The 27500-nt window shown below is 46.4% G+C and overlaps 1 protein-coding gene across 1 annotated transcript in view; it reads right to left on the bottom strand.

The window, feature by feature from the left end:
- Nucleotides 1–27500, bottom strand: part of lsamp (limbic system associated membrane protein) — a 598465-nt gene that overhangs the window by 81039 nt on the left and 489926 nt on the right. The gene's annotated exons all lie outside the window — the stretch shown is intronic.

Raw genomic sequence — 27500 nt, 5'->3', positions numbered from 1 at the left:
ATTGAACAGCAACTCCGTTTCCCATGCTGCAAATGCCAGCCAATCTGTATCAAATCAATCAATGCCAGCCAATCAATTACACTTACATTTATTTTTATTTTTTTGGGCATTTAGCAGATTTTTTAGCAGCCTTATTCCAAAGCGACTTATAATCGATACATTGGGGGCTGGGGGGGGTAGTAGATGTCACAAGAAGAGCAGTTCAGGTGTAACCTGAAGAGATGGGTCTTTAGTCTCCGGCGGAAGATGGGTAGTGACTCAGCAGTTCTGACAGCCGTGGGAAGCTCATTCCACCAGCGGGGAGCCAGTGTCGTGAAGAGACGTGACCGGGCAGCGTGACTGACTGCCGTGTAGGCGTAGAGGTGGTGGGGCCGGTCGGCCAGCAGAGGTGGAGGAGCGGAGTGAACGGGCTGATGTTCGGGGGGTTGACCACTGCCTGCAGGTAGGCAGGGACTGTCCGTTTTGCTACCTGGTATCGGTATCGTGGTCCAGAGTGAATTATTTCCTGAACCCACTCTAGACAATTGAACCCCCACTTGCGAAGTGCTCTGTGATGGACAGTGATAAACATAAACAACGCCAGATTGATTGATTAGGTTTTCACAATTCGACTGGCAAGCAGCTGAAGAAAACAGCTTAGTCTCGCTGACATCAGCAATTTCTTCTGTTTCAAATTGTGTTGCTTTCTGTCACGGGTAAGTCAACCTTGCTTCCACTAATTTAGAGAGTGAGAGAGAGAGAGAGAGAGAGAGAGAGAGAGAGAGAGAGAGAGAGAGAGAGAGAGAGAGAGAGAGAGAGAGAGAGAGAGAGAGAGAGAGAGAGAGAGAGAGAGAGAGAGAGAGAGAGAGAGAGGGGGGGGGGTGACTGGCATATTGGCAGACTGCAGACTGCACCAGGGTGTAAAATTACGCCGTTGTTTTTGAAATGTGCCTCACAGGAGAGCCATATAGCTCTGGGAGAATGTTGGACCTGCAACAATCGATAGCCACCCCCTCACTAGCAAACAGAGATGCCTTCCCTATCTGTAGAGGCTGGTAGAGGATGGTAGAGGCTGGTAGAGGCTAGTAGAGGCTGGTAGAGGCTGGTAGAGGCTAGTAGAGGCTAGTAGAGGCTAGTAGAGGCTGGTAGAGGCTAGTAGAGGCTAGTAGAGGCTAGTAGAGGCTAGTAGAGGCTAGTAGAGGCTGGTAGAGGCTAGTAGAGGCTAGTAGAGGCTAGTAGAGGCTAGTAGAGGCTGGTAGAGGCTGGTAGAGGCTGGTAGAGGCTAGTAGAGGCTAGTAGAGGCTGGTGGAGGCTGGTAGAGGCTAGTAGAGGCTGGTAGAGGCTAGTAGAGGCTAGTAGAGGCTGGTAGAGGCTGGTAGAGGCTGGTAGAGGCTAGTAGAGGCTGGTGGAGGCTGGTAGAGGCTAGTAGAGGCTAGTAGAGGCTAGTAGAGGCTAGTAGAGGCTGGTAGAGGCTGGTAGAGGCTAGTAGAGGCTGGTGGAGGCTGGTAGAGGCTAGTAGAGGCTGGTAGAGGCTAGTAGAGGCTGGTAGAGGCTGGTAGAGGTGGGAATCGGAGGATGGCTAATCCAGTAATGGCTGGAATGATGAGGTCAAATCTATCTGTGTGAATAGTTAAGTGCATTAGTGTCTGTGTGTGTGTGTGTCTGTGTGTGTGTGTGTGTGTGTTAAATTGTTCCTGCTGGTATCAAGTGATGGATTATGCTTAAAGGCATTCCATTCATCATTCCATGTATCACAATGAGCCTATCCTCCGATTTCCACCTCTACCAGCCTCCCCTGATAGGGCATGCATCTCTGTTCGTTAGTGATGAATGGAATCGAAAATGTGTGTTTGACGCAATTCCTCATTCCGATCCACGTGTTCCAATGACCTCGTCCTCTACATCTACCTCAACCAGCCTCCCCGATTCCTGTTCAGACTGGCTCTTCTAAAGGTCAATGTAAATAAGGTTGTTTTCGTTACTGCAATATAGATATCATATCTGTACTGACTGAATCTGAGTGAAAACCTAGTTAGTTGTTTTTAAAGTAAAAAATGACATTCCATTTTCACATTTCTGTGTAGTTCACCTCAGGCAGACCTCTGCAGAGGCAGCAGTCTGTGTTGATCTGAGGTCAAACGGTATACTTCCCTAAGCTCCTAAGCTGTGGTTATAGTTTACAAGAATAAATCAAGACTATTGATCTTTGATTTTGTGTGTCAGTTAATATATGAACCACGCGTGTGTGAAATAATATGGAATTTCTCAGGAGGAATAGAATAGTGACAGGCTTAATATCGGTTCTGACTTATCGACTTTACCATGCCCAGCCTGCCTGTCATCCAGGTAGGAGTGTCAAGTCATATAAACAGATACAAATACCCAGTGGTGTCGTCTACGTGATACGCAGGACTACGCCGTATACCCACTAGGAAAGGCCAAGGATTTCCATATACCCACTTGTCACAAAATGTGTGAGGATACGTAATGGAGTTTTGTGACAGAACTTTCACTTTCATTCAGAAAATTCACCCCGTCTGTGTTACGAAGCACTTGAACCATTGGGACTGACTATAGCATACCATCAAAGGGGGGAGAGAAATATGTCAAAATGCAGCACTATCATGCACAGATCAGCCTTATAACATGTAATTTATATATATATATATATATATATATATATATATATATATATATATATATAACGTTAGACAGGGAGTGCAAATACATTTTTATGGCGTTCCGAAATGAACGATATGAGGCTGGGAGGGAAAAATCACAATATACCCACTAGAAAAAACTAGACTACACCACTGCAAATACCAGTATGTTGACTCTGGCCCACTACCCCCCGCCCCTTCTCACTGATGTCAGGACTGGAGAATCACTACTACCTATCTTCCACCGTAGACTGGAGACCTCCATCTCTTCAGGCAACATCTTAACTGTCCCTCCTAAACACCTCCTCCTCCCCATGACCCCCCTGTACAGTTTATCTACTATAAATACAATAACACCAAAAATTCCTTCTTCTAGCATGGTGACTGCCAATGGCCCCTGGCCCTAGCATAGATTCCTTTTTCATATGATGACTGTGTCGGATAGATGATTAACTCACTTAGACAAACGTTGTAAGTCGCTTTGGATAAAGGCGTCTGCTTAATGCCAAACATGTAAAACGTAATGTAAAAATGTAATAATAACATGTTAATACCATGTTGTTACAACAACAACAACAACAAAAACAAGTGTTTGTACACACAAGTACCCTGTCCAGAATCACCCCCAACCCCCCCACCTCCCCTCCCCTCCTCCCCCCACCCCATGTGGACTCCCAGCTCTCTATCTCCCTCTCCTCTATCTGAGCTGAGAGTTATCTGTTTCCTGTCAGGTGTCTCTTGACAGCCTGGGGCTGACTCCCGCCATGTCTGCGGGTCGCAGGGTGTCAATCTACCCTCAGAGTGGGAGAGCGGGGGGGAGGGGAAGAGAGGGGAGGGGGATTGGGGGGGGGGGGTTAGACGGGAGATGGTGGGGGGGGGGGAGGGGGAAGGCAATGGAGTGAATGTTCGATAAAGGGAGGAGGATGGGGAAGGGAGGGAGGGAGGTGGTGGGGAGGGTGGGAGGCATTGGTGTGAGGGAGGGAGGGAGGGAGATAGCGGAAGAAAGCGTTACAGAGAAGCTTCTTGTGTGTGTGTGTGTGTGTGTGTGTGTCTGTGTGTATGTGTGAGAAAGAAGCTTCTCTCCCAGTGTGTGTGTGTGTGTGTACGTCCATGCGTGTGTGTGTGTGTGTGTGTGTGTGTGTGTGTGTGTGTGTGTGAGAGAGTGAGTGAGAGAGAAGCTTCTCTCCCAGTGTGTGTGTGTGTGTGTGTGTGTGTGTGTACGTCCATGCGCGTGTGTGTGTGTGCATGTGAGTGAGAGAGAAGCTTCTCTCCCTGTGTGTGTGTGTGTGTGTGTGTGTGTGAGAGAGTGAGTGAGAGAGAAGCTTCTCTCCCTGTGTGTGTGTGCGTGTGTGTGTGCGTGTGTGTGTGTGTGTGTGTGTGTGTGTGTGTGTGTGTGAGTGAGAGAGAAGCTTCTCTCCCAGTGATTTCTGTGCTTCCCTGGGCAGAGTGTCAGCAGATAATTACCCCAGGCTGTCATAGAGGGCTGTGTGATGTCATAGAGGGCTGTGTGATGTCATAGAGGGCTGTGTGATTGGCAGCAGAGCGCCACCGGGCATCACTGGCTCAGCTGGCCTTTAACTGGGCAGGACGCAGCAACACAGTATGAAGCTCACCTTTTATAACACATACACACACACACACGTGGATGTACACACACACACACACACACACTCACACGCATGGACTTACACACACATACACACACAAACAAGGACGTACACACACCCACACGGACGTACACACACATGGACGTACACGCACACACACACACACAAACACCCACACACACACGCGGACGTACACACACACACACACACACACACCTTCAACAGAGGTGTTGTTATTTTAGCCTGATGACTCCAGATCCGTAGGCCCTTTAGCAGCCATCTCCTCTCACTCCCTGACAGTAGCTAACTCACTAACTCTAGTTAACTCACTAACTCTAGTTAACTCACTAACTCTAGTTAACTCACTAACTCCTGCTTACTCACTAACTCTAGTTAACTCACTAACTCTAGTTAACTCACTAACTCTAGTTAACTCACTAACTCCTGCTTACTCACTAACTCTAGTTAACTCACTAACTCTTGCTTACTCACTAACTCTAGTTAACTCACTAACTCTAGTTAACTCACTAACTCTAGTTAACTCACTAACTCTAGTTAACTCACTAACTCTAGTTAACTCACTAACTCTAGTTAACTCACTAACTCTTGCTTACTCACTAACTCTAGTTAACTCACTAACTCTAGTTAACTCACTAACTCTATTTAACTCACTAACTCTAGTTAACTCACTAACTCCTGCTTACTCACTAACTCTAGTTAACTCACTAACTCTAGTTAACTCACTAACTCCTGCTTACTCACTAACTCTAGTTAACTCACTAACTCTAGTTAACTCACTAACTCTATTTAACTCACTAACTCTAGTTAACTCACCAGCTCTAGCTAACTCACTAACTCTAGTTAACTCACCAGCTCTAGCTAACTCACTAACTCTAGTTAACTCACTAACTCTAGTTAACTCACTAACTCTAGTTAACTCACTAACTCTATTTAACTCACTAACTCTAGTTAACTCACCAGCTCTAGCTAACTCACTAACTCTAGTTAACTCACTAACTCTAGTTAACTCACTAACTCTAGTTAACTCACTAACTCTAGTTAACTCACCAGCTCTAGCTAACTCACTAACTCTAGTTAACTCACTAACTCACTAACTCTAGTTAACTCACTAACTCTATTTAACTCACTAACTCTATTTAACTCACTAACTCTAGTTAACTCACTAACTCTAGTTAACTCACTAACTCTAGTTAACTCACCAGCTCTAGCTAACTCACTAACTCTAGTTAACTCACTAACTCTAGCTAACTCACTAGCTCTAGCTAACTCTGAGCTAACTGTAGCTAACTCTGAGCTAACTCTGAGCTAACTCTAGCTAACTCTGAGCTAACTCTAGCTAGCACACTCAAATCCAACAGAGTGAGTGTTGGGTGGTTTAGCCTGGCTCCCTATCAAAAGGGCCAAACTCTGCATGACAGAGATACAGCAGTCCCAGATGGCCAAGCGTGGAGAACATAGGACTCCACACAGTTTCTATAGGGCTCTTCCCAGGGGAGGCTGGTGGAGGTAGAAATCGGAGGACAACACACACGCACACGCACGCACACGCACACACACACACACACACACACACACACACACACACACACACACACACACACACACACACATACACACACACACACACACACACACACACACACGTGTTTTTTGGCACCACTCCTCATTCCGTTCTATGCATTACAACGAGCCCCGTCTTCCGGCAGGGTTAATGTGCCAAGAGAGACACACTGGCAGACTCCAGTAGTTCATTTCATAGTTTAATGGTCATTCCTGCAGGCGTGTGTGTGTGTGTGTGTGTGTGTGTGTGTGTGTGTGTGTGTGTGTTGGGTTATACTGCTGCTGCTGCTACCTCTTCAGCCTTCAAATGAAGCTTTCTACTTGCCTGGCTCCAGATCAGTGTATGTTATAGCCAATTTCTACTTACTGTATGCATGGCAGGCGTGACAAGGACAGAGGAGTTGGCTGAAGCGATTCCAATGTGGAACCAGGCAGATTATCGCTGTACTTCGTCGATGTTTGAATCCTCTACAGCTGGTGTAGGCTACTGTAAAAGCAGAGAAGGCTGGCGGAGGTAGAAATCGGAGGCCGCGGGGCTCATTGTAATGCAAATTTCCATCCCATGCATTTACAATGAGCTCGTCTTCTCCGATCTCGACCCCCGCCAGCCCCCCCCACGCCCCCCCCCCACCACTGGTGTAAAAAAAAAACTGAAAACTCAAATGATGATCATGAGTCACATTTCTTTTCATCTAAACGACGAGAACAGAGAGCCGGAGTGAACAAAAAATGAACGCTGTGGATTAATGTATTTTTTTCTCTTTCTCTTCCAAGAATGAATCACCGCTTTTGAGCTCAAGGTGCAAAGACAAGTCTTCGGAAGCCTTCGGGGGGCTGGTAGATGACAGGGTTCGCTTTGTCTCCTGGAGAATATTCTTGAACAAGCATATTCATAAGAGGCTGTCCTCATAAACGAGCCTATCACATTACCCTGAGTGATACCCTGCCGCTGGCCAACACACGCTCAGTACGAGAAAAGAGGACAGACCAGGGGAGGCTGGGGGAGGCTGGTGGAGGCTGGTGGAGGCTGGTGGAGGCTGGGGGAGGCTGGTGGAGGCTGGTGGAGGCTGGGGGAGGGAGGAGGCTGGTGGAGGTAGGGGAGGCTGGTGGAGGTAGAGAGGAGGCTGGTGGAGGTAGGGAGGAGGCTGGTGGAGGTAGAGGAGGCTGGTGGAGGTAGGGAGGAGGCTGGTGGAGGTAGAGGAGGCTGGTGGAGGTAGAGAGGAGGCTGGTGGAGGTAGGGAGGAGGCTGGTGGAGGTAGGGTGGAGGCTGGTGGAAGTAGAGGAGGCTGGTGGAGGTAGGGGAGGCTGGTGGAGGTAGGGGAGGCTGGTGGAGGTAGAGGAGGCTGGTGGAGGTAGGGAGGAGGCTGGTGAAGGTAGAGAGGAGGTTGGTGGAGGTAGGGAGGAGGCTGGTGGAGGTAGAGGAGGCTGGTGGAGGTAGGGAGGAGGCTGGTGAAGGTAGAGGAGGCTGGTGGAGGTAGAGGAGGCTGGTGGAGGCTAGGAGAGGGAGGAGGCTGCTGGAGGTAGAGGAGGCTGGTGGTGGTAGAGGAGGGAGGAGGCTGGTGGAGGTAGAGGAGGCTGGTGGAGGTAGGGAGGAGGCTGGTGGAGGTAGAGGAGGCTGGTGGAGGTAGGGTGGAGGCTGGTGGAAGTAGAGGAGGCTGGTGGAGGTAGAGGAGGCTGGTGGAGGCTAGGGGAGGTAGGAGGCTGGTGGAGGTAGAGAGGAGGCTGGTGGAGGTAGGGAGGAGGCTGGTGGAGGTAGGGAGGAGGCTGGTAGAAGTAGAGGAGGCTGGTGGAGGCTAGGGGAGGCTGGTGGAGGCCAGGGGAGGTTGGTGGAGGCTGGTGGAGGTAGAGGAGGCTGGTGGAGGCTAGGGGAGGCTGGTGGAGGCCAGGGGAGGTTGGTGGAGGCCAGGGGAGGTTGGTGGAGGCCAGGGGAGGCTGGTGGAGGCTAGGGGAGGCTCGTGGAGGCCAGGGGAGGTTGGTGGAGGCCAGGGGAGGCTGGTGGGGGTAGACATTGGAGGACGGGCTCGGGATTGTCTAGCACGGAATGGAATGAGGACTGGTATCAGACGGGTTGTGTCCTCATTCCGTTCCATGCATTACAATGAGCCCATCCTCTGATTTCTACCTCTACCAGCCTCCCCCGGCCTCCCCCAGCCTCCGATTTCTACCTCCACTAGCCTCCATAGGCTGACACTGGCATGACGCTGAGTAAAGACGAAAACACGCACGCAAATTAACCCCCGAGTGACACAGCTTTTACAGGGTTAGAGAAACACAAATAACTCCTATTCCCTTTGTACTCGCTTGTTGCTAAAATGTAATTTGCATACTATTCATCGGGATTCTCCATGCTATAGGGATTTATGAAACGTGTATGAAAAGCCATTTAGGAGGATAGGATAAGGCCGAACACAACACACTCCCGACATTATTCTTCACAATGAATAGTGAAAATTGGTTTGTTGCTATGGAAACGTGGGCCCACTATGGCAGTTTGTTATTACTCTCTTTACAATACGTTTTTTTTTTTTTTCTTTTCCTGTTGACAACGGATTTCTTAAGAGCACACCCTCTCTCTCTGCTCTCGGAACGCACATGAGCAAAGTAGGGTACCGTAGGGGCGCCTTTAAAATTGAACAAGAAAGCGTAATCATTTAACACCGGCGGGAACAATTTAACACACACACACACACACACACAGAGAAACGCTTGCACGCACGCACTCACTCACGCACGCACACAGAGATACACACACACAGACGCACGCACGCACGTACGCACGCACGCACGCACTCACGCACGCACGTACACACACACACACACACACACACACACAGACACACACACACAAACGCTTGCACGCACGCACTCACTCACTCACGCACGCACGCACACACACACGTACACACGCACGCACACACACACACACACACACACACACACACACACACACACACACACACACACACACACACACACACACACACAATCCTGCTGCAGTCTGGTAAGCAAATCAGTCTGTTAAAACCTCCAAAAATTCTGTTTAAAAAAACCCAACCCTGCCGCTAAGCTTCCTTAGTACAACCTCATTATGAGGCAAAGCAGACAAACTGGAGTTCCATCTGTCTGCTGGCTTAATGAGCTTTTAGTTATGCTCAGCACCGAGCCCAGTTATTCATCTGAGGAGCCTATCCCCAAGAGCCTGATTGCTGTTGCATCAAGTCCCATCACCCCCCAAAAAAGCTTTGACTCACCAAGCCAAGCCCCAAAACAGCCTGCCAGTGGCTCTTGCTGTCGTGCTAGCTACCCCCCGTACACACAGGCTGCTGATTCATTCTACGTCTGAGTTCTTCATGATCAAAGTCGCTGGGCCATGAAGGAAAACTTAAGTGGTGCGCGACAAAAACAGAAAGATAGAAATTTGTTTTTTTTGTTGTTAAAAAAACAAGTAAAAAATGCGGCAGTCCATTTCACAGGCTTGTGGTTACAGCGGGGGGTGATGGCATGGCAACGCTTAGCTGTGAGTGTTTGTGCCCACTCTCAATTAAACACTTCAAGCATGTCACCATGACAAGAGCCATTTGGAAGGTCAGAGATTGTGTGTGTGCGTGTGCATGTGTCTGTGTGTGTGTGTGTGTGTGTGTGTGTATGTGTGCGTGCGTGCGTGTGTGTGTGTGTGTGTGTGTGTGTGTGTGTGTGTGTGTGTATGTGTGCGTGCGTGTGTGTATGTGTATGTGTGCGTGCGTGTGTGTGTGTGTGTGTGTGTGTGTGTGGGAGGGGGAGGGGGTAGATAATGTACATGTACATGATCTAAATAGATAATGTTGATGTTCATGTCCTCAGCCCCCCCTGCCACCCGCCCACCTCTTTCATACGCCCTTGGTGTAGGAAAAAACCGGGGGGAAAACGAATGCAATTCAAATAGCAGCAATAAAAACAAGACACTATAAAAAAAAAAAAAGGACATTGTGCAGCTCTAACAATACACACATTTAGATGAATGAATACCAAATGACAGCATGAAGGTTTATTGAAAAGCAATACTAGAGACTAGAGTCTACCGGTTTGCTTTTTAAAAGGGCCCAACGTTTTTGTTATTATAGGTGAATCGCTCGAAGGGAAGTTTCTGTTAATTGGAAACCGCACCTTTGTATTCCAGGAAGTCACTATTGTGAGACATTGTTGACATCGCTTAACGAGAAACACCAGAGCTGGTTAGTCATTCAGTAGCGGGGGTAATTAGGGACACGCGTGCTTCCATTTTAAAAAATTAAATAAAATGGTGGTAAAAAAAAAAACGCGAGTGAAACTTATTTGAAGTGGATTTATTGAGCTGCATTGCATCTAAATGACTTTCCCCTCACATACGGTACAGCTAGATACCTTCCACCGTAATGGGTTTCTGGGGGACATCTTTTAGCTCTTTTTATCCCTTTTCTTGACAAATGTGAGGCATTTCCTTTCGGCTGACCAGTACTTTGTCAAGGTAATTGTCCACTCTTATTGAAATGGTGATACAGCACATCCGTCAGCACGGATCAGATAGACAGCCAAGCCTCGATACCTGAACGGTGAGTGATATCTGAAGTGCTCTCCTCATCTTACCTCCCCCACACACACACACACACACACACACACACACACACACACACACACACACACACACCAACACACACACTGCCAAATCAAAGCCCCTCTATTCGAGCGTTTCTCTTTACTTTTTACCCTCTCATTTCTCGCTACCACCTGGAACAAAAATATTCCTCAGGCAGTAAGTATGGTGCAAGGGTACACGTACTGTGATTGTGTATTCTTGAAAAGCTGAGGAACGGTGAGAGGAAGGAAAACTCAGGAGAGCCCCAGCCCTTGTCTTTGCCAGAGAGCCTTTCGGTCCGTTAGTTCAGGCCCCTCTCAGCCCCTCTGCCCGAAAACTTCACAGAAATGCATCATTCATGTGAGCCTCCACCGCGCCGCCGCCAGGGACACACAGATACACTGTTAAAGTAGGGTTTTATGATTCATGAGGGTTATGGTGGACTCATCCTGTTCTAATGTTTACATATTTCCCAATATTCAGTGCAACATAATATCTCAGCTGCAGTTTAAACGGCCAGAGGAGACTTCTCGGTACAGTTCGTTTTGAGAAGGTCCTTAAGCAGCCCGATGTCAAGGGAACTCCGCAACATGAAAGCGCAATTTAGCAGTTCTGCTGCTTTCCAAAGTTGCCGATGACACACCATGAGATTCTCGCAGGCTGAATGAGGAAAAACTGTGATTCAACGCATTGATTATAATCGTTGGAACTATACATTGACCATCCACATTGACCATCCACATTGACCACGGGGCAGCTGTGGTGCAGGAGGTAGAGACGGCATCTTATGATCGCAAGGTTGGCAGATCGGCGGTTCGAGCCCCAGCTGGCCTTGGGCAAGACATTTAACCCCAAATTGCACCCAATGAGCGGGCCGGCGCCTTGCATGGTAGCTTGTCGCCATTGGTGTGTGTGAATGGGTGAATGAGAGGCTGTTGTAAAGAGCTTTGGAATAAGGCGCTATAAGCCAGTCCATTTGGCATCCAGATCCAAAACAAGAGGTTTAAAAAAAAAAAAAAAAGACACAAATATCAGCGCTTCTCTTTCATTCCTGGCAAACAACACGATTCACTTTGTTCAAAGGCTGTTCAAAACTTTTCAAACAACTTTTTGTTTCTCTTGCCATTACATGATTTGACGTAAGGTTAATTGCAACTAACCCACTGAGATGTTTTTGCACGTTTCCTCTTTCCCTACAAACAAGCCACTATTACTACTGTATGTCTCCAGTAAAAAGTAATTGGCACACGCCAATTAAGTTTTACGTAGCCTCATCAGAAGATTTCAAAAATAATTAAATCCATCTGTTCTCCATACATACCATATATTTGATATGCAAGTTTAACAGCATTAAGGAAATGCTCAAAGAAGCCCACGAGAGCAAGTGTGAATCCAGGCCCAGTTCCAGTCGACTGCTTTTAATTAGGGTGAATGTTGAACTGGATGAGGCTTAACTTCACTGATTTCCCTATTTAATCAGTCCTAATCTCAAGTCATCTCCACAGTACAATACACTTTCATTCATAAAGTCCAATTAAGAAGTTCAATATAATAACAGCGGTATCGTGTAAACTGTCATCTCCGTTAAGACCGTAAAAAAAAAAAAAACATCTTTGGTACGTTGATCTTAAATATTATATCTAGTTCTCTGCTGGAGAGGCTTTGTTAAAAGCCTTTGTTACGTATAGCCCCACTTTTACTAAATAATCCAGCTTGATGAGGTAATGACGGGTCATTATGACCCTCCCTGGTGTCCTGGAGGCAGGTGGTTTCTGTTGAACTGGGGCCAGAGGGAGTATGATGAGGAGGGAGTATGATGAGGAGGGAGTATGACGAGGAGGGAGTATGATGAGGAGGGAGTATGATGATGAGGGAGTATGATGATGAGGGAGTATGATGAGGAGGGAGTATGATGATGAGGGAGTATGATGATGAGGGAGTATGATGATGAGGGAGTATGATGAGGAGGGAGTATGATGAGGAGGGAGTATGATGATGAGGGAGTATGATGAGGAGGGAGTATGACGAGGAGGGAGTATGATGATGAGGGAGTATGATGATGAGGGAGTATGATGAGGAGGGAGTATGATGAGGAGGGAGTATGATGATGAGGGAGTATGATGAGGAGGGAGTATGACGAGGAGGGAGTATGATGAGGAGGGAGTATGATGAGGAGGGAGTATGACGAGGAGGGAGTATGACGAGGAGGGAGTATGATGAGGAAGGTCAGAAGGTTCATGGAAACAATATGACTACCTGTGCCCTTTACTGCTCCATACTGGGCTATTGTATCTGAAAGGAAGGGAGTACAAAGAGAGAAAGAGAGAGAGAGACAGAGTGAGAGAGAGAGAGAGAGAGAGAGGGGGGGGGGGAGAGAGAGAGACAGAGACAGAGTGAAAGAGAGAGAGAGGGGGGGAGAGAGAGAGACAGAGACAGAGAGAGAGAGAGAGAGTAAGAGAGAGAGCGAGAGCAAGCAGGAGAGAGTGAGAGAGAGAGAGAGCGATAGGGAGAGCAAACAAGAGAGAGCGACAGCAAGAGAGAGAGAGAGCGAGAGAGCAGAGCAGGGAGCGAGCAGCTTGGACATGGAGGATAGCCATTAGTCTGCTCCAGTGAGGTAAATGAGGGACTAGGGTGGGAAGTGGCGTGTCTCAGATAACAGCAGACAGTGTGGAGGTGAGGACTCCTCCACTGCCGAGAGCTAACACCACCAGAGGAGCCAAGTGCTCTGTGGAGCAAAGTACCACCGACACCACTTAGCTTGGCCCATGGAATTGACATGGACAACTCCTTCTCTCGACGGGCTCCATCAGAGGGATCCCAATGATGCTGAGAAGGGGTGTTAATTCATGCGAATTCATGCTAATTCATGCTAATCCATGCTAATTTTATACTGGACTGTTGTTGACACTATCTATAATGTTTCTTTCTGATGCCTATTTTATGGCTTTTGTATTTTTTATGTGTTTTATTCTATTCTATTATTATTATTATTATTATTATTATTAAATTGTCACTTTATTTTTTGTTGCTCCTGTTTGTGGCGTCAGCTTCTGTACCTCCTTAATCTTCCCTCGGGGATCGATAAAGTATTGTGACGCCTCCCACTCTGCCTGCCGATTGGCTGTTCTATTATTTCCTTTGGGAGAACTTGGCAGAGTGGCTAGGTCGTCAGCCTAACTCTTATCACCTGAGTTTGGGGAGTTGAGGTTATAAATTGTGGGTTTGTCCTCAGCGCTCGCTCGCTCTCTCTCTCTCTCTCTCTCTCTCTCTCTCTCTCTCTCTCTCTCTCTCTCTCTCTCTCTCTCTCTCTCTCTCTCTCTCTCTCTCTCTCTCTCCCTCCCTCCCTCTCCCTCTCTCCCCCTCTCTCTCTCTCCCTCCCCCTCCCCCTCCCCCTCTCTCTCTCTCCCTCCCCCTCCCCCCCTCTCTCTCTCTCCCTCCCCCTCCCCCTCCCTCCCACCTAGGATCCTGTGACGTCTCTGTCTACGTGGGTTTTGGGCCTCCTGTTTTTACACGACAGACAGACAGACAGACAGACATGTTAGATACATTGTATCTATCTATCTATCTGCCTGTCTGTCTGTCTGTCTAGCAGTTACAATGCTAGGAGAACGAAGAACATATATATTTTATTAAAAATAATTTATAGTAGATAAACTGTACAGGGGGGACGTGGGGATGAGGAGGTCTTTAGGAGGGACAGTTAAGATGTAGCCTGAAGAGATGGGTCTTCAATCTACTGCGGAAGATAGGTAGAGACTCTGCTGTCCCACGTAGACAGAGACCTCACAGGACCCTAGGTGGAAGGAGGTTAAGTGGAAGAGAGAGAGAGAGCGCTGAGGACAAACCCACAATTTATAACCTCAACTCCTGACAGCAGTGGGAAGCTCGTTCCACCAGCGGGGAGCCAGGACAGTGAAGCGCTGTGACCGAGTAGCATGACTGCTGCATCCACGTAGTATAATATACGCCATCTAGCTCACACTAATCCAAAGCGACTTACATTGCAACGAGTGCATACATTTCACAGGGTTCCCACGGGTCCTTGAAATCCTTGAAAATTTGTGAATTTGAGAAAAAGAAATCGAGGTCTTAAAAGTTTTTGAAAATAGACATGGGTCATTGAAAGTGCTTGAATCCCCCCCCCCCCCCCCCTCTCTCTCTCTCTCAAAATGTTTTATAATATAAAAAAATGTTTTACTTAGCACGTCAACTAGTTCTGTCTCAAACCATGCTGTGTTGGGTCCTTGAATTCGAGGAAATTGAGTCTTGAAATTCCTTGAAATAATAATAATAATAACTTTATTTGTATAGTGCTTTTCCTGCAAACGTTGCAGCTCAAAGTAAAGTCCTTTAAAGTCCTTGAAAGTCCTTGAAAGGTGCTTGAAGTGGTGGTGCCACGCGCCAGCCGAGGTTTTAGAGTGCACTGACCGGTAGTCTAACCACAAGGCCACTGAGCTGGTCACAATGTGCCATCTTCTAAAGGCTCCTTACAGCAAGATAATGCACCTATCACAAAGCAAAGGTTGTTTCATGAACATGACAATGAGTTCAGTGTTCTTCAGTGGCCTTCCCAGTCACCAGATCTGAATGGAATCTGAATCTCAATAGAACACCTTTGGAATGTGTTAGAACAAGAGATTCACAGCTTGAAAGGTCACCTGAAAAAAATATTTTGTGAGAAAGCGCAATCATAAATGGACTGACTTAAATATCGCCTTATTCCAAAGCGTTTTACAATGGCCTCTCATTCACCCATTCACACACCAATGGCGGCAAGCTACCATGCAAGGCACCGGCCCGCTCATTGGGAGCAATTTGGGGTTCAGTGTCTTGCCCAAGGACACTTCAACATGTGGCCAGCCGGGGCTCGAACCGCCGGGGCTCGAACCACCGATCTGCCGACCCTGCGATCATTAGACGCCAGTGTTGTGGTTGATTCTTAATAGATTGAGTAGAATTTATAAAGTATAAAGAGCTTAAATCAATTGACTCAAATAAGGCCTTTTATTAAGTAAATTACATGAGCATAGAGGGAAAATAGCGGTCAAAAAGCCCCCCACGTGGGGCGGGACACATATTTATAGAAGTTTCCTTGGTCATGACATCACTACTCTTGGGAACCAATCATATCATACAAATCTGTGATTGCAACAAGTTATTGGCACTGTCCACAGGCAGAACTGTGTTAACTGCGCCACAGAATTGGCACCTCTGTCCAGGAAGGAAAAGGGGGGGATGTGCTCCACGATTGCTCAATTTCCCAGAACGTAGAGAGACAGATTTTAATTCTCAGCATATCTGATATAAAACTACAACACCGGCTCTACCTCCTGCGCCACAGCCGCCCTTTATTCATGCCATCATGGACCAGAATCCCAAAGGAAAGTGTCCAACGTCTTGTGGAATCAGAGCCACAAAGGCTTGAGTCTTGTTTTCAGAGCGAAGGGAGGCCCTACCCTCCTCCACATTGTTAGGGCCTTTGTGTATCTCTGTTCTCTATTGACCAGATCAGTCACTCAATATAGTCTTCGCTCACAGTCACTCCTTTCTTTATCTGTCCCTAAGGCTAGAACTGTGATGGTGGGGGGGGGGGAAACATCTGTTTGACCAAATGCACCTTCATCCTGGAACACGCCTTAAAAAACTCAAGGCTAGAGAAACAAATGTCCCTGCCTTTTTTTTCCAAGAATGATCGACCAAAAGGTTCTTGATGACTTCAGTTGTTCTTTTTTGAATCCTATTGTAGTACTAAGTAGTATTGTGCACACGTGTCCTTTGTGTGATTGCTCAAATCAATTTGAAATCTGTATATTTCAAATCTGTATCTTTGTAACGTTTTATGTACCCGCTGGTACCTCCCTGCTTTGCCTTTATGTTTGCATTCGCCCTCTCAAAAGAGGTTTCTAACCTCAATCGGTCTGTCAATGCTACAGATCAGATCAGGCGAGGCTGGTGGAGGTAGAAATCGGAGGTCAGGCTCATTGTAAAGCACGGAATGGAATGAGGAATGGTATCAAACACGCGTGTGCCATTCCTTGTTCCATGCCATGCATTACAATGAGCCTGACCTCTGATTTCTACCTCCACCAGCCTCCCCAGCTCCTGCTGATCTAACCATGGCACAGAAAAAAATCCCTGTTTCAGGGAACAGCTGTTTCTGTTGACATTTCCGCTAGCAGATACTATTCTTGTGTTGTGTTGTGATGACGAGTGAAAACACGTCATCTCTGTTAAAAAAAGACGGTCGGAAAGAGAGAGAGAGAGAGAGTAGAAGAGAGAGAGAGAGAGAGAGAGAGAGAGAGAGAGAGAGAGCAGTTCTGAAGGTTGGTAAAATGTTGCTGCCGTTGGAGTCAAGGAAGGGGCACTAAATGGTAAGTGGACTGACTTCTATAGAAACCTTATTCCAAAGCACTTTACAACGGCCTCTCATTCACCCATTCACACACACATTCACACACACATTTATGGCAAGCTGCCACGCAAGGCGCTGGGCCCGCTCGTTGGGAGCAATTCGGGGCTTCAGTGTCTTGCCCAAGGACGCTTCGACACGTGGCCAGCCGGGGGTTTTCGAACCGCCGATCCGCCGACCTTGCGACCTTATTTCAGCGTCTGAAACCACCTGATCTGGTCACGGTGCGGTGTGAATAAAGGGCAATGGTAAGGCAATGAGATTCCAGAGCAGCTATCAGAGACCCAGAGGTGTGTGTTTCCCCCCGCACACAGGGGGATAGATACACTGTGCTCCACCTGAGGGGGAGCTTAATCCATACCTGTGATGTGTACAAATAGGATTACTCCACGTTTCCCCAACCAAACTCTCCCAGAAATGCCAGTAAATCCACAGCCCAGAGTCCTCAAGCCGCTGCAAATGTGATACGCTGGCCCCTCTGTAACCTTTTTCATGTCCTGCCTAAGCCCCTTGCTGCCTTATCTAAATGAACAGCCCTACATCGGGGGGGTTCGTTTTTTTTTTTACCCAGAGTGCATTGGTACACACTTGCTATGCGTGTGCATTCGTACCCACATGACCACACACACACGCACTCGCACGAATACACATGAATACTTTATTTGGTTCCACAAATTATATTATACAAACAGGGAATCAAATATTTCGGGGCTAAGCAGCACTGAACACTCAAGGGTACACATAACACCTCCTTCTCCACACGGCCAAGCTGCCAATAATAGCTGACAGAGCAAAATTTGGCAACCTGTTTGGTCTTTCTTTTAGACATTGCAGCAATTCTCAGACCCCTCATGGTGCATTTATATACATGGCCCAGACTTCCAAATACAAGTATGCTGGAGCGTCCAGTGCATCTTATATTCCCACTGCAATAACGATGGCAGTTCCAACGGGTGTATGTGAGCTTAGATGTTAAGCGTGCTCATCTTACCACTCACGGCAGCCATCAAGCGCACACACACACACACACACACACACACACACACACACACACTCACACTCACACACACACACACACACACACAGACACACACACACACACACACACACACACACACACACACACACACACACATAGGGAAATAGCTTGGCACTGCGGAGGGTGTTATGTGTGAAATGAAATGAAATGCATTGTAAATAAACTGTACTTCAGTGTCTGGGCATCAATAACATCAGCAAATAATTCAGAGAGCGCTCTGGGGACCAACTGGCATAGCAATGCTGATTTACAACCAGGGACACACAGGCAATCACTCCAAGCAAGGTGAAGTGGCAGCATTCTGAATTTACGAGCGAATATTCAACATCACCAGCATAACAATAAATAAGCAGAGGTTGGTTTGAAGCATTTGGGTTAGGGTTTTACGTTCTCCATTTGGTTTGCACCAAGAACCTGGGAGTCATGATGCTAATATTGCAATTAAAACAAAAAAAACGAACAAAAAACAAACATATTTTTTGGCGTAATCGTGACGTTAGAATTATAAGGTTCTATCTCCATTTTTGGTCAAAATTTAGTTTTTTACATAATCTGATCCATTAGGTGTTTATTAATGCCTGTGTGGTGTTATTTTAAAAATGTAGATTTTTTTTTTGTTAGTAATTAATAAAATACAAAGGTTCCATCTCACAAAACATAATAGCATGTAAAAACTTTGACGCTCAATATCTCTGAACTGCCCTAAACGGAGATAGAACCTCATAATTCTAAACTCACGTAATGTACTTGTATGTATTAAAAAAAATAATTAAAAAAAATAACTCCTCATCCCCACTTCCCACCCTGTACAGTTTATCTACTATATATAAAGTAATTCACTTGAGTAATTCTTCGTTCTTCTCGCTTTGTAACACTGCCAATGTCCCCTGGTCATAGCAGAGATGCAGCACTCTGATCTATAGACCTGCAGTAGCTAGCTTGACCACAAGGTGGCTGTGACGCCTCCTACTCTGCCTGCCTATTGGTTGTTGCTGGTTCCGTCGGGACTCTTGACAGAGTGGGCAGGTCGTCAGGCTAAACAGTGTCACCTGGGTTGGGGAGCTGAGGATGTTGTGGGAGTGTGTCCTCAGCTCACCCTCTCTTCCTTTGGATTTGGTTCATTTAAGGTTTTTGGTACCAAGGTTTTGGGGCCTTTTAGTTTTACACTACATACATACATACATACATACTTACATACATACATACAAACATACATACATACATACATACATAGACACATACATACATACACACATACATACATACATACATACATACAGACAGACATACATACATACATACATACATACATACATACATACATACATACATACATACATACATACATACATACATACAGCCCTCACACATACAACACACATTCTACACCCATTCACTCACGGCATACACCACTGATTCTTATCCATATTCATATACATATGTCATTTAGTTTATTTTGCTTATTTACTCTAATAAAACTAAAAGTTGTATAATTGAATTACATGTGTGGACTCCCTTTTTTTGCCACTACCTTCGGGTGTGTGACAGTGGCAAAGTCAAGCCACAGAGGATGTCGGTCAGGGTCAGTGAGATCCAGCCCACAGACACGTCGCTTCTGGTGAGATTGATTCCGAGTCCGACTCTGATTCCGAAACCATTTCCATATCAAATAGATTCCTATTCAGGCTCTGATGCTAGCTCTTTCAGAAATGTGTGTTGCCGGTTAGACGGTGAATACTGCTAGAAATGAGCACTATACCTTCAAATGAAGTAAAGTAGGCTTGTTTCAGAAATGTGTCTGGCTGGCAGATAGTGTGAAATAGTAACACTAATAATAATAAAAATACAGTACAGTAGCGGTCCTGCTGGTGCACCGACAGCCGAGGGAAATGACAGCAGTAAGGTGGTTTACAGTAAGGCCCTTCACTATGAACTCTCCAACTAGGCAGTATTTGTTTACCTGCTCTGTTGGCCATTGGAGGTGAACAGTTTCACTGTTTTAGAAAGTCCCAGGCTATTTCAGAAGCAGAGAGCATTTCAGAGCAGTGAGCTTTTCAGAGCAGAGAGTGTGTCACTTGCAGCTGAACCGAGATCTTTTGCAGTGTCTCTTGGTCTAAATACAGATCGAGACACAGATAAATCATGACTGCAAGCTCAACACTGGCTGGCAACTAATTTAGGATCAAAATCAGTGAAATAGCTAGTCTGCAATTTCAGTCTCACCCTACAACTTATGTTAATCTCCAAACAGGCCATGCCACACTATCTACGTTGATGCAGCAAGGCTGTCTCCCTCTGAATACGTTAATATCCCAATAGGCCACGCCACTCTATCTACTCTGATACAGTAAGGCTCATTAGACAGCCGTGAGTAGCCGTGAGTCACGCTGCGCAGACACAACAAGAACATCAACCTTGAGAAGTGTTTCACAACGAGAAACGTTCAATCACAGTAATATGAGTGTGTTTATTTACCTGCGGTTGAGGAGTGGTTGGAGTCATGGAGATTAATCACCGAGTCCCAACGCCATGGAAGAAAAAGAAACACACATTTGTTAGACTTTTAACATTTTTATAACCATTTATAAAAGAAAATCTTTTAAACGTTTTGCTTCGTAGATACTGTGGGTGTACTGTAGGCTGCGTTCGGCTGTGGCGCAGCAGGTAGAGCCGCCGTCTAACAATCGCAAGGTTGGCAGATCAGCGGTTCGAGCCCTGGCTGGCGAGCCCATGTCGAAGTGTCCTTGGGCAAGACACCGAACCCCAAATTACTCCCAGTGAGCGGGCCGGAGGGTCGGTGCCTTGCATGGTAGCTTGGCCGCCATTGGTGTGTGAATGTGCGTGTGAATGGGTGAATGAGAGGCCGTTGTAAAGCGCTTTGGATAAAGGTGCTATATAAGTGCAGTCCATTTACCATTTACAAATCCTTTCTTTTCCTTGTGACTTTTCCTTGAATTCCGTAGCAAACATTCCATGAGGGAGGTCAAAGAAAAAAGTTACAAGGACAGGAAAGGATTTGTGAGAATCTCAACGCATGCCTGTCGCATGCCTGTCGCAACGCAACCATCAGATTTGACAATACGAATAGGTTATGTGTATTTTTAAATGGTTAGCAAAGCCATTCAAAACACAACTGTATTCATACATCTCTCTTCTTGTATCCTCACATAGTAACATACCAAGGACAGAAGTAGTTTTTTTTAACAAGTCTTAATAATCATGTTGGCACAACAGCAAGAATTCTGAAGATAACAAATGTATGAAAGAAAAACAATTATATATATTTCTTCCTTCTTCGTCTGACTGCCAGTGGCCCCTGGTCCTAGCATAGATTTGTTTTTCTTATGATGACTGATGACACTGGTACAGTAAGGCTCATTAGGCCCATGTGAGTCATGCTGCGTAGACATAACACGAACATAAACCTTGAGATGTGTTTCACAACCAGAACGTTCAATCACAGTAATATCTCTGTTTGCATTTATAAAATGCTATGCGATGTTCAGATGAACTGTGCAGAATTTGCAAATACTGAACACATTATTATGGAAATGCTGTGTTCTATGTCTGTCTATACAGTAGTGAATGTATGAGCCATGTGCTGTATGACAGAGAAAGAACTGATAGAGAATAGAACACAGAAGTTGAATGGGGTCAACTAAATAATCATCATCATCATCATCATCATCATCAGAGCCATTGAGAGACAGATTGTCTCTGGCTCTGACCATCATCATCATCATCATGATGATCATCATCATCATCATCATCATCATCATCATCATCATTCTGGAAACCATCCGTCCTACGTCAGCCACTAACTACATCCACTGACCCCCAGTGGCATCATGGACTGACCCCTAGTGACATCATCGACTGACCCCCAGTGACATCATGGACTGACCCCTAGTGACATCATCGACTGACCCCCAGTGACATCATCGACTGACCCCCAGTGACATCATCGACTGACCCTAGTGACATCATCGACTGAACCCCAGTGACATCATGGACTGACCCCCAGTGACATCATGGACTGACCCCCAGTGACATCATGGACTGACCCCCAGTGACATCATCCACTGACCCCCAGTGACATCATCCACTGACCCCCAGTGACATCATCCACTGACCCCCAGTGACATCATCCACTGACCCCCAGTGACATCATCAATCACCTTTTGGTGAGGCTGCATTCTAATTTTAAGCACCAAAATTGTGGAATGCACTGCCAGTTTACATTAGGGATGCAACTTCAGCACATAATGTTCAAGTCAAGACTAAAAAACATTTAAAAAAAAGATTGCCTTTTAAATGACTAAATTATGATTATATAATGATTGGAGCACTTTGAGCTGCAACGTTTGCAGGAAAAGCGCTATACAAATAAAAGTTATTATTATTATTATTATTATTATTATTATTATTATTATTATTATTATTATTATTATCATGGCCTGGGCCCAGTAACACCGTCTCCACCGTGGATGAAGTCCCAGATGCGCAAGGCAGCGATAACAGAAAGGAGCATTAACATGACGATAGTGATGCTGTTCTCCCCCAGAGGGCCCCCCCCCCCTCCCCCCTTCCCCCTTCCCCCGACACGTCACCTGACCCACCCCGCCGTGATGAACGACTCTGCATGCCGTTTGGTTCAATTCTCCGGTTCACCCCCCCCCCCCCCCCCCCCTCCCCCGAGTCAAGCCAATCCTCTCGTCCTGATTCTCTATGATTCTGTGACATTAACCTTCCGCCACCTCACATCTCATTTCATCTCCCTTCAGGCACACACACACACACACACACACACACACACCACACACCACACACACACACACACACACACACACACACACACACGCCGCACACACACACACAAAAACCTGTTTGATAGTGATCGTATAGAAAAATAGCAATCATTCTCCCGCTGTTCATTTCCTGTGTCTGCGAGCTAGAATCCGTTTCGGAGGGAAGTTACTGTATTCCTCTGTCATGGGTTGGTGGTGCAGCGGAGGGGCTGTTTAAAGGTAAAATGCCAAATTGGAGTATCGATCGGAAAAGCCTAGAAGCCTCCGGAGCCGACGTGCCCTTGGGGAGGGTCAGGGACCGTCGACATGTCCAAAGTGCGCTCAACCTCTCAACCATTAGTCAGTGTTTGTACCTTGTAACCTATTACCCACATGAGCTGCTATTGAACACTAGCCCCCGGCACTTTGCCATATATTACATATGCATATCATAAGAGGCCATCTGTGGTTCTGTGGGTCACCACGGTATCACGGCGCGGTCAATCATTGAAGAGGATCTGTGTACATCCAAAGCCTTAATGATTAACAAGAGAGAGAGAGAGAGAGAGAGAGAGAGAGAGAGAGAGAGAGAGAGAGAGAGAGAGAGAGAGGGGGGGGGGTACTTTGTGATTCAAAGTATGAAAGTGTGATTCACCCTCTTAATCCTATCCCCTCTAGTCCAGACCTCCTTCAATTCTTTACCATCATAATCAATCCCTCTCTATCCATATATCTTTAAGACGGCCCAGAGTCAAGCCTCTCTTCTCAAGAAAGCCAACTCTTGACTCGTCTGCCGTCCGTAACTACATGCCCCGGTATCTCTTCTCTCCTTCTTATCTGAGAACACTTGAACGTGCTGTCTCTAACCAACCGTCTCTCGCTATCTCCTTCAGAACAACCTCCTTGACCCTCACCAATCTGGCTTTAAGTCTGGGCCAGTCTGCTGAGATTGCTCTCCTTGCTGTCACAGAGACCCTCCAGTCTGCTCGAGTCTTCCTCCATCTCCTCTGTGTGTCTCGCAGGCAATTCTGCTTGGATGTCAGCCCACCATCTCAATCTCAACTTATCACAATACTGAGCTGCTCTCCCTCCTCTATAAGGAAAGCCTTCCCTCTCCAAGATTTCTTCCATCACAGTCGAGAACTCCACTGTGACCTCCTCCCAGAGAGGGGATCCTCGTGGCGAACATAACAGAGACAGTACGCTCCCTGTAGATTCTTCCCCTACAACATCTGAAGTATGTATCTGAAGGATATTGTACGTCCATTCATCTAGAGAAGACCTCGACAGCTCATCCAGAATGCTACTGGCCGTCTGGTGTTCAATCTCCCCAAATTCTCGCATATCACCCCCCTCCTCTGCACCCTTCCCTGGGTGCTCCTAGTAGCAACTCAGATCCAAGACCCTGTCTGGTTAAAAAGTCCTCAAGTAAAGCATGGTAATTTTTCTGTTCCTTTCAGATTATAAGTGCAGATTGTAGAATATAGTTGAAGGATATGCTTATTTCAATGTTGATACACCTCAAACCAAATAGCGGAGAAACGCGCTCTGAATGAAAACACGCAAAACAGCTGCTAGTAGGCTAGACAGTGACAACACTAGACAAAGGGTGGGTGCTGCCACATTGAAGGCTCTGTTGTGTTACTGTATGTACCAGGCTGGGGAGGTAGAAAGGGAGGCTGGTGGAGGTAGAAAGGGAGGCTGGGGAGGTAGAAAGGGAGGCTGGTGGAGGTAGAAATCAGAAGACGGGCTCATTGCAACGTATGGAATGGAATGAGGAATGGTATAAAAAACACATGTTCCATGCATTACAATAACCCTGTCTTCCAATGTTCACCTGCACTAGCCCCCCTGGTGGCTTCTGTGTTTGATGACATCACACTGGTATGTACTGGGTTTGATGACATCACACTGGTATGTACTGGGTTTGATGACATCATACTGGTATGTACTGGGTTTGATGACATCACACTGGTATGTACTGGGTTTGATGACATCATACTGGTATGTACTGGGTTTGATGACATCACACTGGTATGTACTGGGTTTGATGACATCACACTGGTATGTACTGGGTTTGATGACATCATACTGGTATGTACTGGGTTTGATGACATCACACTGGTATGTACTGGGTTTGATGACATCATACTGGTATGTACTGGGTTTGATGACATCACACTGGTATGTACTGGGTTTGATGACATCATACTGGTATGTACTGGGTTTGATGACATCATACTGGTATGTACTGGGTTTGATGACATCACACATATCTACTGTAACATCCATCAAGGGATGTCTTGATGTTACTGCACATACAGTACAAATGCTGGCCAACTAGTAGTTTATAGTTGTAACTTTATCGAATTATTTAAAAACACAACAAGAGCACACTTATAAACACTTCTCACCATGTAACCAATCACCCGACACATATACATATCTCCATGGAAACAGGATAGTGATTCTCCCGATACAGTAAACATTTCCAAAAGATGGATGTGTGGAAAGGTTAGTTTGGCTGACATATTGCATGGTTAAGGTTAATGAGCATACCCGTGTCAGACTCATAAGTGTACCTGACATTTAATTAAGTGTGCGGTATTCCTGCAGGGCTGATTTCGACAAGAATGCCTCGTATTTGACTTTGAGATTAAAGGTCCCTCAATCATATTGCTTTTGTTTATGACTTATAGCTCTTGACGTACTTCATAAAGAATTGTCTGTGTGTCTGTGTGTGTGTGTGTCTGTGTGTGTGTGTGTGTGTGTGTGTGTGTGTGTGTGTGTGTGTGTGTCTGTGTGTCTGTGTGTGTGTGTGTGTGTGTGTGTGTCTGTGTGTCTGTGTGTCTGTGTCTGTGTCTGTGTCTGTGTGTGTGTGTGTGTGTGTGTGTGTGTGTGTGTGTGTCTGTGTGTGTGTGTGTGTGTGTGTGTGTGTGCGTGTATGTCTGTGTGTGTCTGTGTGTGTGCGCGCGTGTGGACGTGTTCCATGCACATTGCATGCATGTTCAAAACAATTGAGTCACTCCTAGAAGCTGCTTTGTATTCTGAAACCCGGGTGCCTGCCGAGTGTTATCTTCCATAATGTGTGTGTGTGTCGTCAATAAATTGGCCAAATGGTTGAAATGATGTTCCTGTGTTTTGCGCTAGATACGCTTTCCCTTTCAATTACATGGCGAGGAGTAGCTATATGAAATATCATTCCCTATATTTCCTGTCACTGTGTTCTTATCAACTCGGGGACTGCCACATAAAGGAAGCTTCCTTCCGGAAAGACAGATGTCATTCGCCTCCAAATCATTTGATAAGATTCTTGTTCTATTGGGTTATGTCGACACACAACACTCCACTATACCCTTCATTCCGGAATCATGTTGTTTCATTTCAAACCTCGGGATTGAAAAAGCGTTTTTCAAATCTGCGGGCCAATCTTTTGAGTGGGCATCTCTGAGACACCTCGGAGAAAGGGAGTTTTTTCTTTTTTTGTTGGACTGTAGAGCAATGAACTAGTTTCTTCAGGCTGCTGTCGATCTATTCAGATAAATGGCTTTCTAGAAATGGCCTTTTCAGCTACTATGTAAAGCAATTTGTGGTAGAGACAGTATTGTGTGTGTGTGTGTGTGTTGTATGTATGTGTGTGTGTGTATGTGTGTGTGTTTGTATGTGTGTATGTGTGTATGTGTATGTATGTGTATGTATGTGTGTATGTGTGTGTGTGTGTGTGTGTGTGTGTGTGTGTGTGTGTGTGTGTGTGTGTGTGTGTAGTGTGAGGGGGGTGATTTCTACATTGATCGTTTGAACATTTAATTCCGTAGCCTCAGGAGGACAACACAACACATGACTTGTTGCAGACGGCACGTGTACTGTCACCTGGATTGATAACGGACTATAGTACTCACTCCTCCCACCCTACCCGCCCCCAACTCTCCCCCCTCTCCCATCCCTCCCCCCCTCACCCACCCCTCCCCCTTCTCTCCCCCATCAATCTGTCCGACAGGCTCAATCCACAATATAGGAAAGAGAAGAAAAAAAAATGGAAGAAATCAATAGGTGGATGCGACCTCACATAATGTTTTCCGTTGCCGGATCTTTCCGTGGAGATCAAACCGCGCAGCGATCGGGAACATAATGACGCCACGTTCCTATTCGCTCTTCTGGGGGGGTGGGGGTGGGGTGGGGGGCGGGAACGGAATAGTACATGTTCGGCATCTGTCAGTCATCGACCGCTAGGCCTGGGGGTGTGTGTATGTGTGTGTGTGTGTGTGTGTGTGTGTGTGTGTGTCAGGGGGCTCCCTATGGAGGAGGAAGGAGATGGGTGGGCTGGGGGACTACCACACATCCTACCTCTCCCTCTCCACATCACTTTACGAAACTTCTAACCAACAGCATCAAGGATGGTCCTCTCAGCCATGGTACGAACCTTCTAACAGCTTCATGGATGGTCCTATTAGCCAGGCTACGAACCTTCTAACCAACAGCTTCATGGATGGTGCTATCACCAGGCTAGGAACCTTCTAACCAACAGTGTCATGGATGGTCCTCTCAGCCAGGCTACGAACCCTCTAACCCTCAACAGCGTCATGGACGAACCCTCTAACCAACAGCTTCATGGACGGTCCTATCAGCCAGGCTAGGAACCTTCTAACCAGCAGCTTCATGGATGGTCCTATGAGCCAGGCTAGGAACCCTCTAACCCAGCGGTCCCCAACCACCGGGCTAGGGACCGGTACCGGTCCGTGGGTCATTTGGTACAGGGCCGCACAGAAAGAATGAATAAAAAATATATATATATATATTTGTGTTTTAAATGTTTGTGTTGTGGTGTGTTTTATTTTGAAAAATGACCG

The sequence above is a fragment of the Nansenia antarctica genome (genome assembly GCF_963989245.1).
Source record: "Nansenia antarctica genome assembly, chromosome: 17".
Classification (NCBI taxonomy): Eukaryota; Metazoa; Chordata; class Actinopteri; order Argentiniformes; family Microstomatidae; genus Nansenia; species Nansenia antarctica.
Note: the sequence above shows the minus strand (reverse complement) of the source record. Positions and strands in the feature narration are given on the sequence as shown.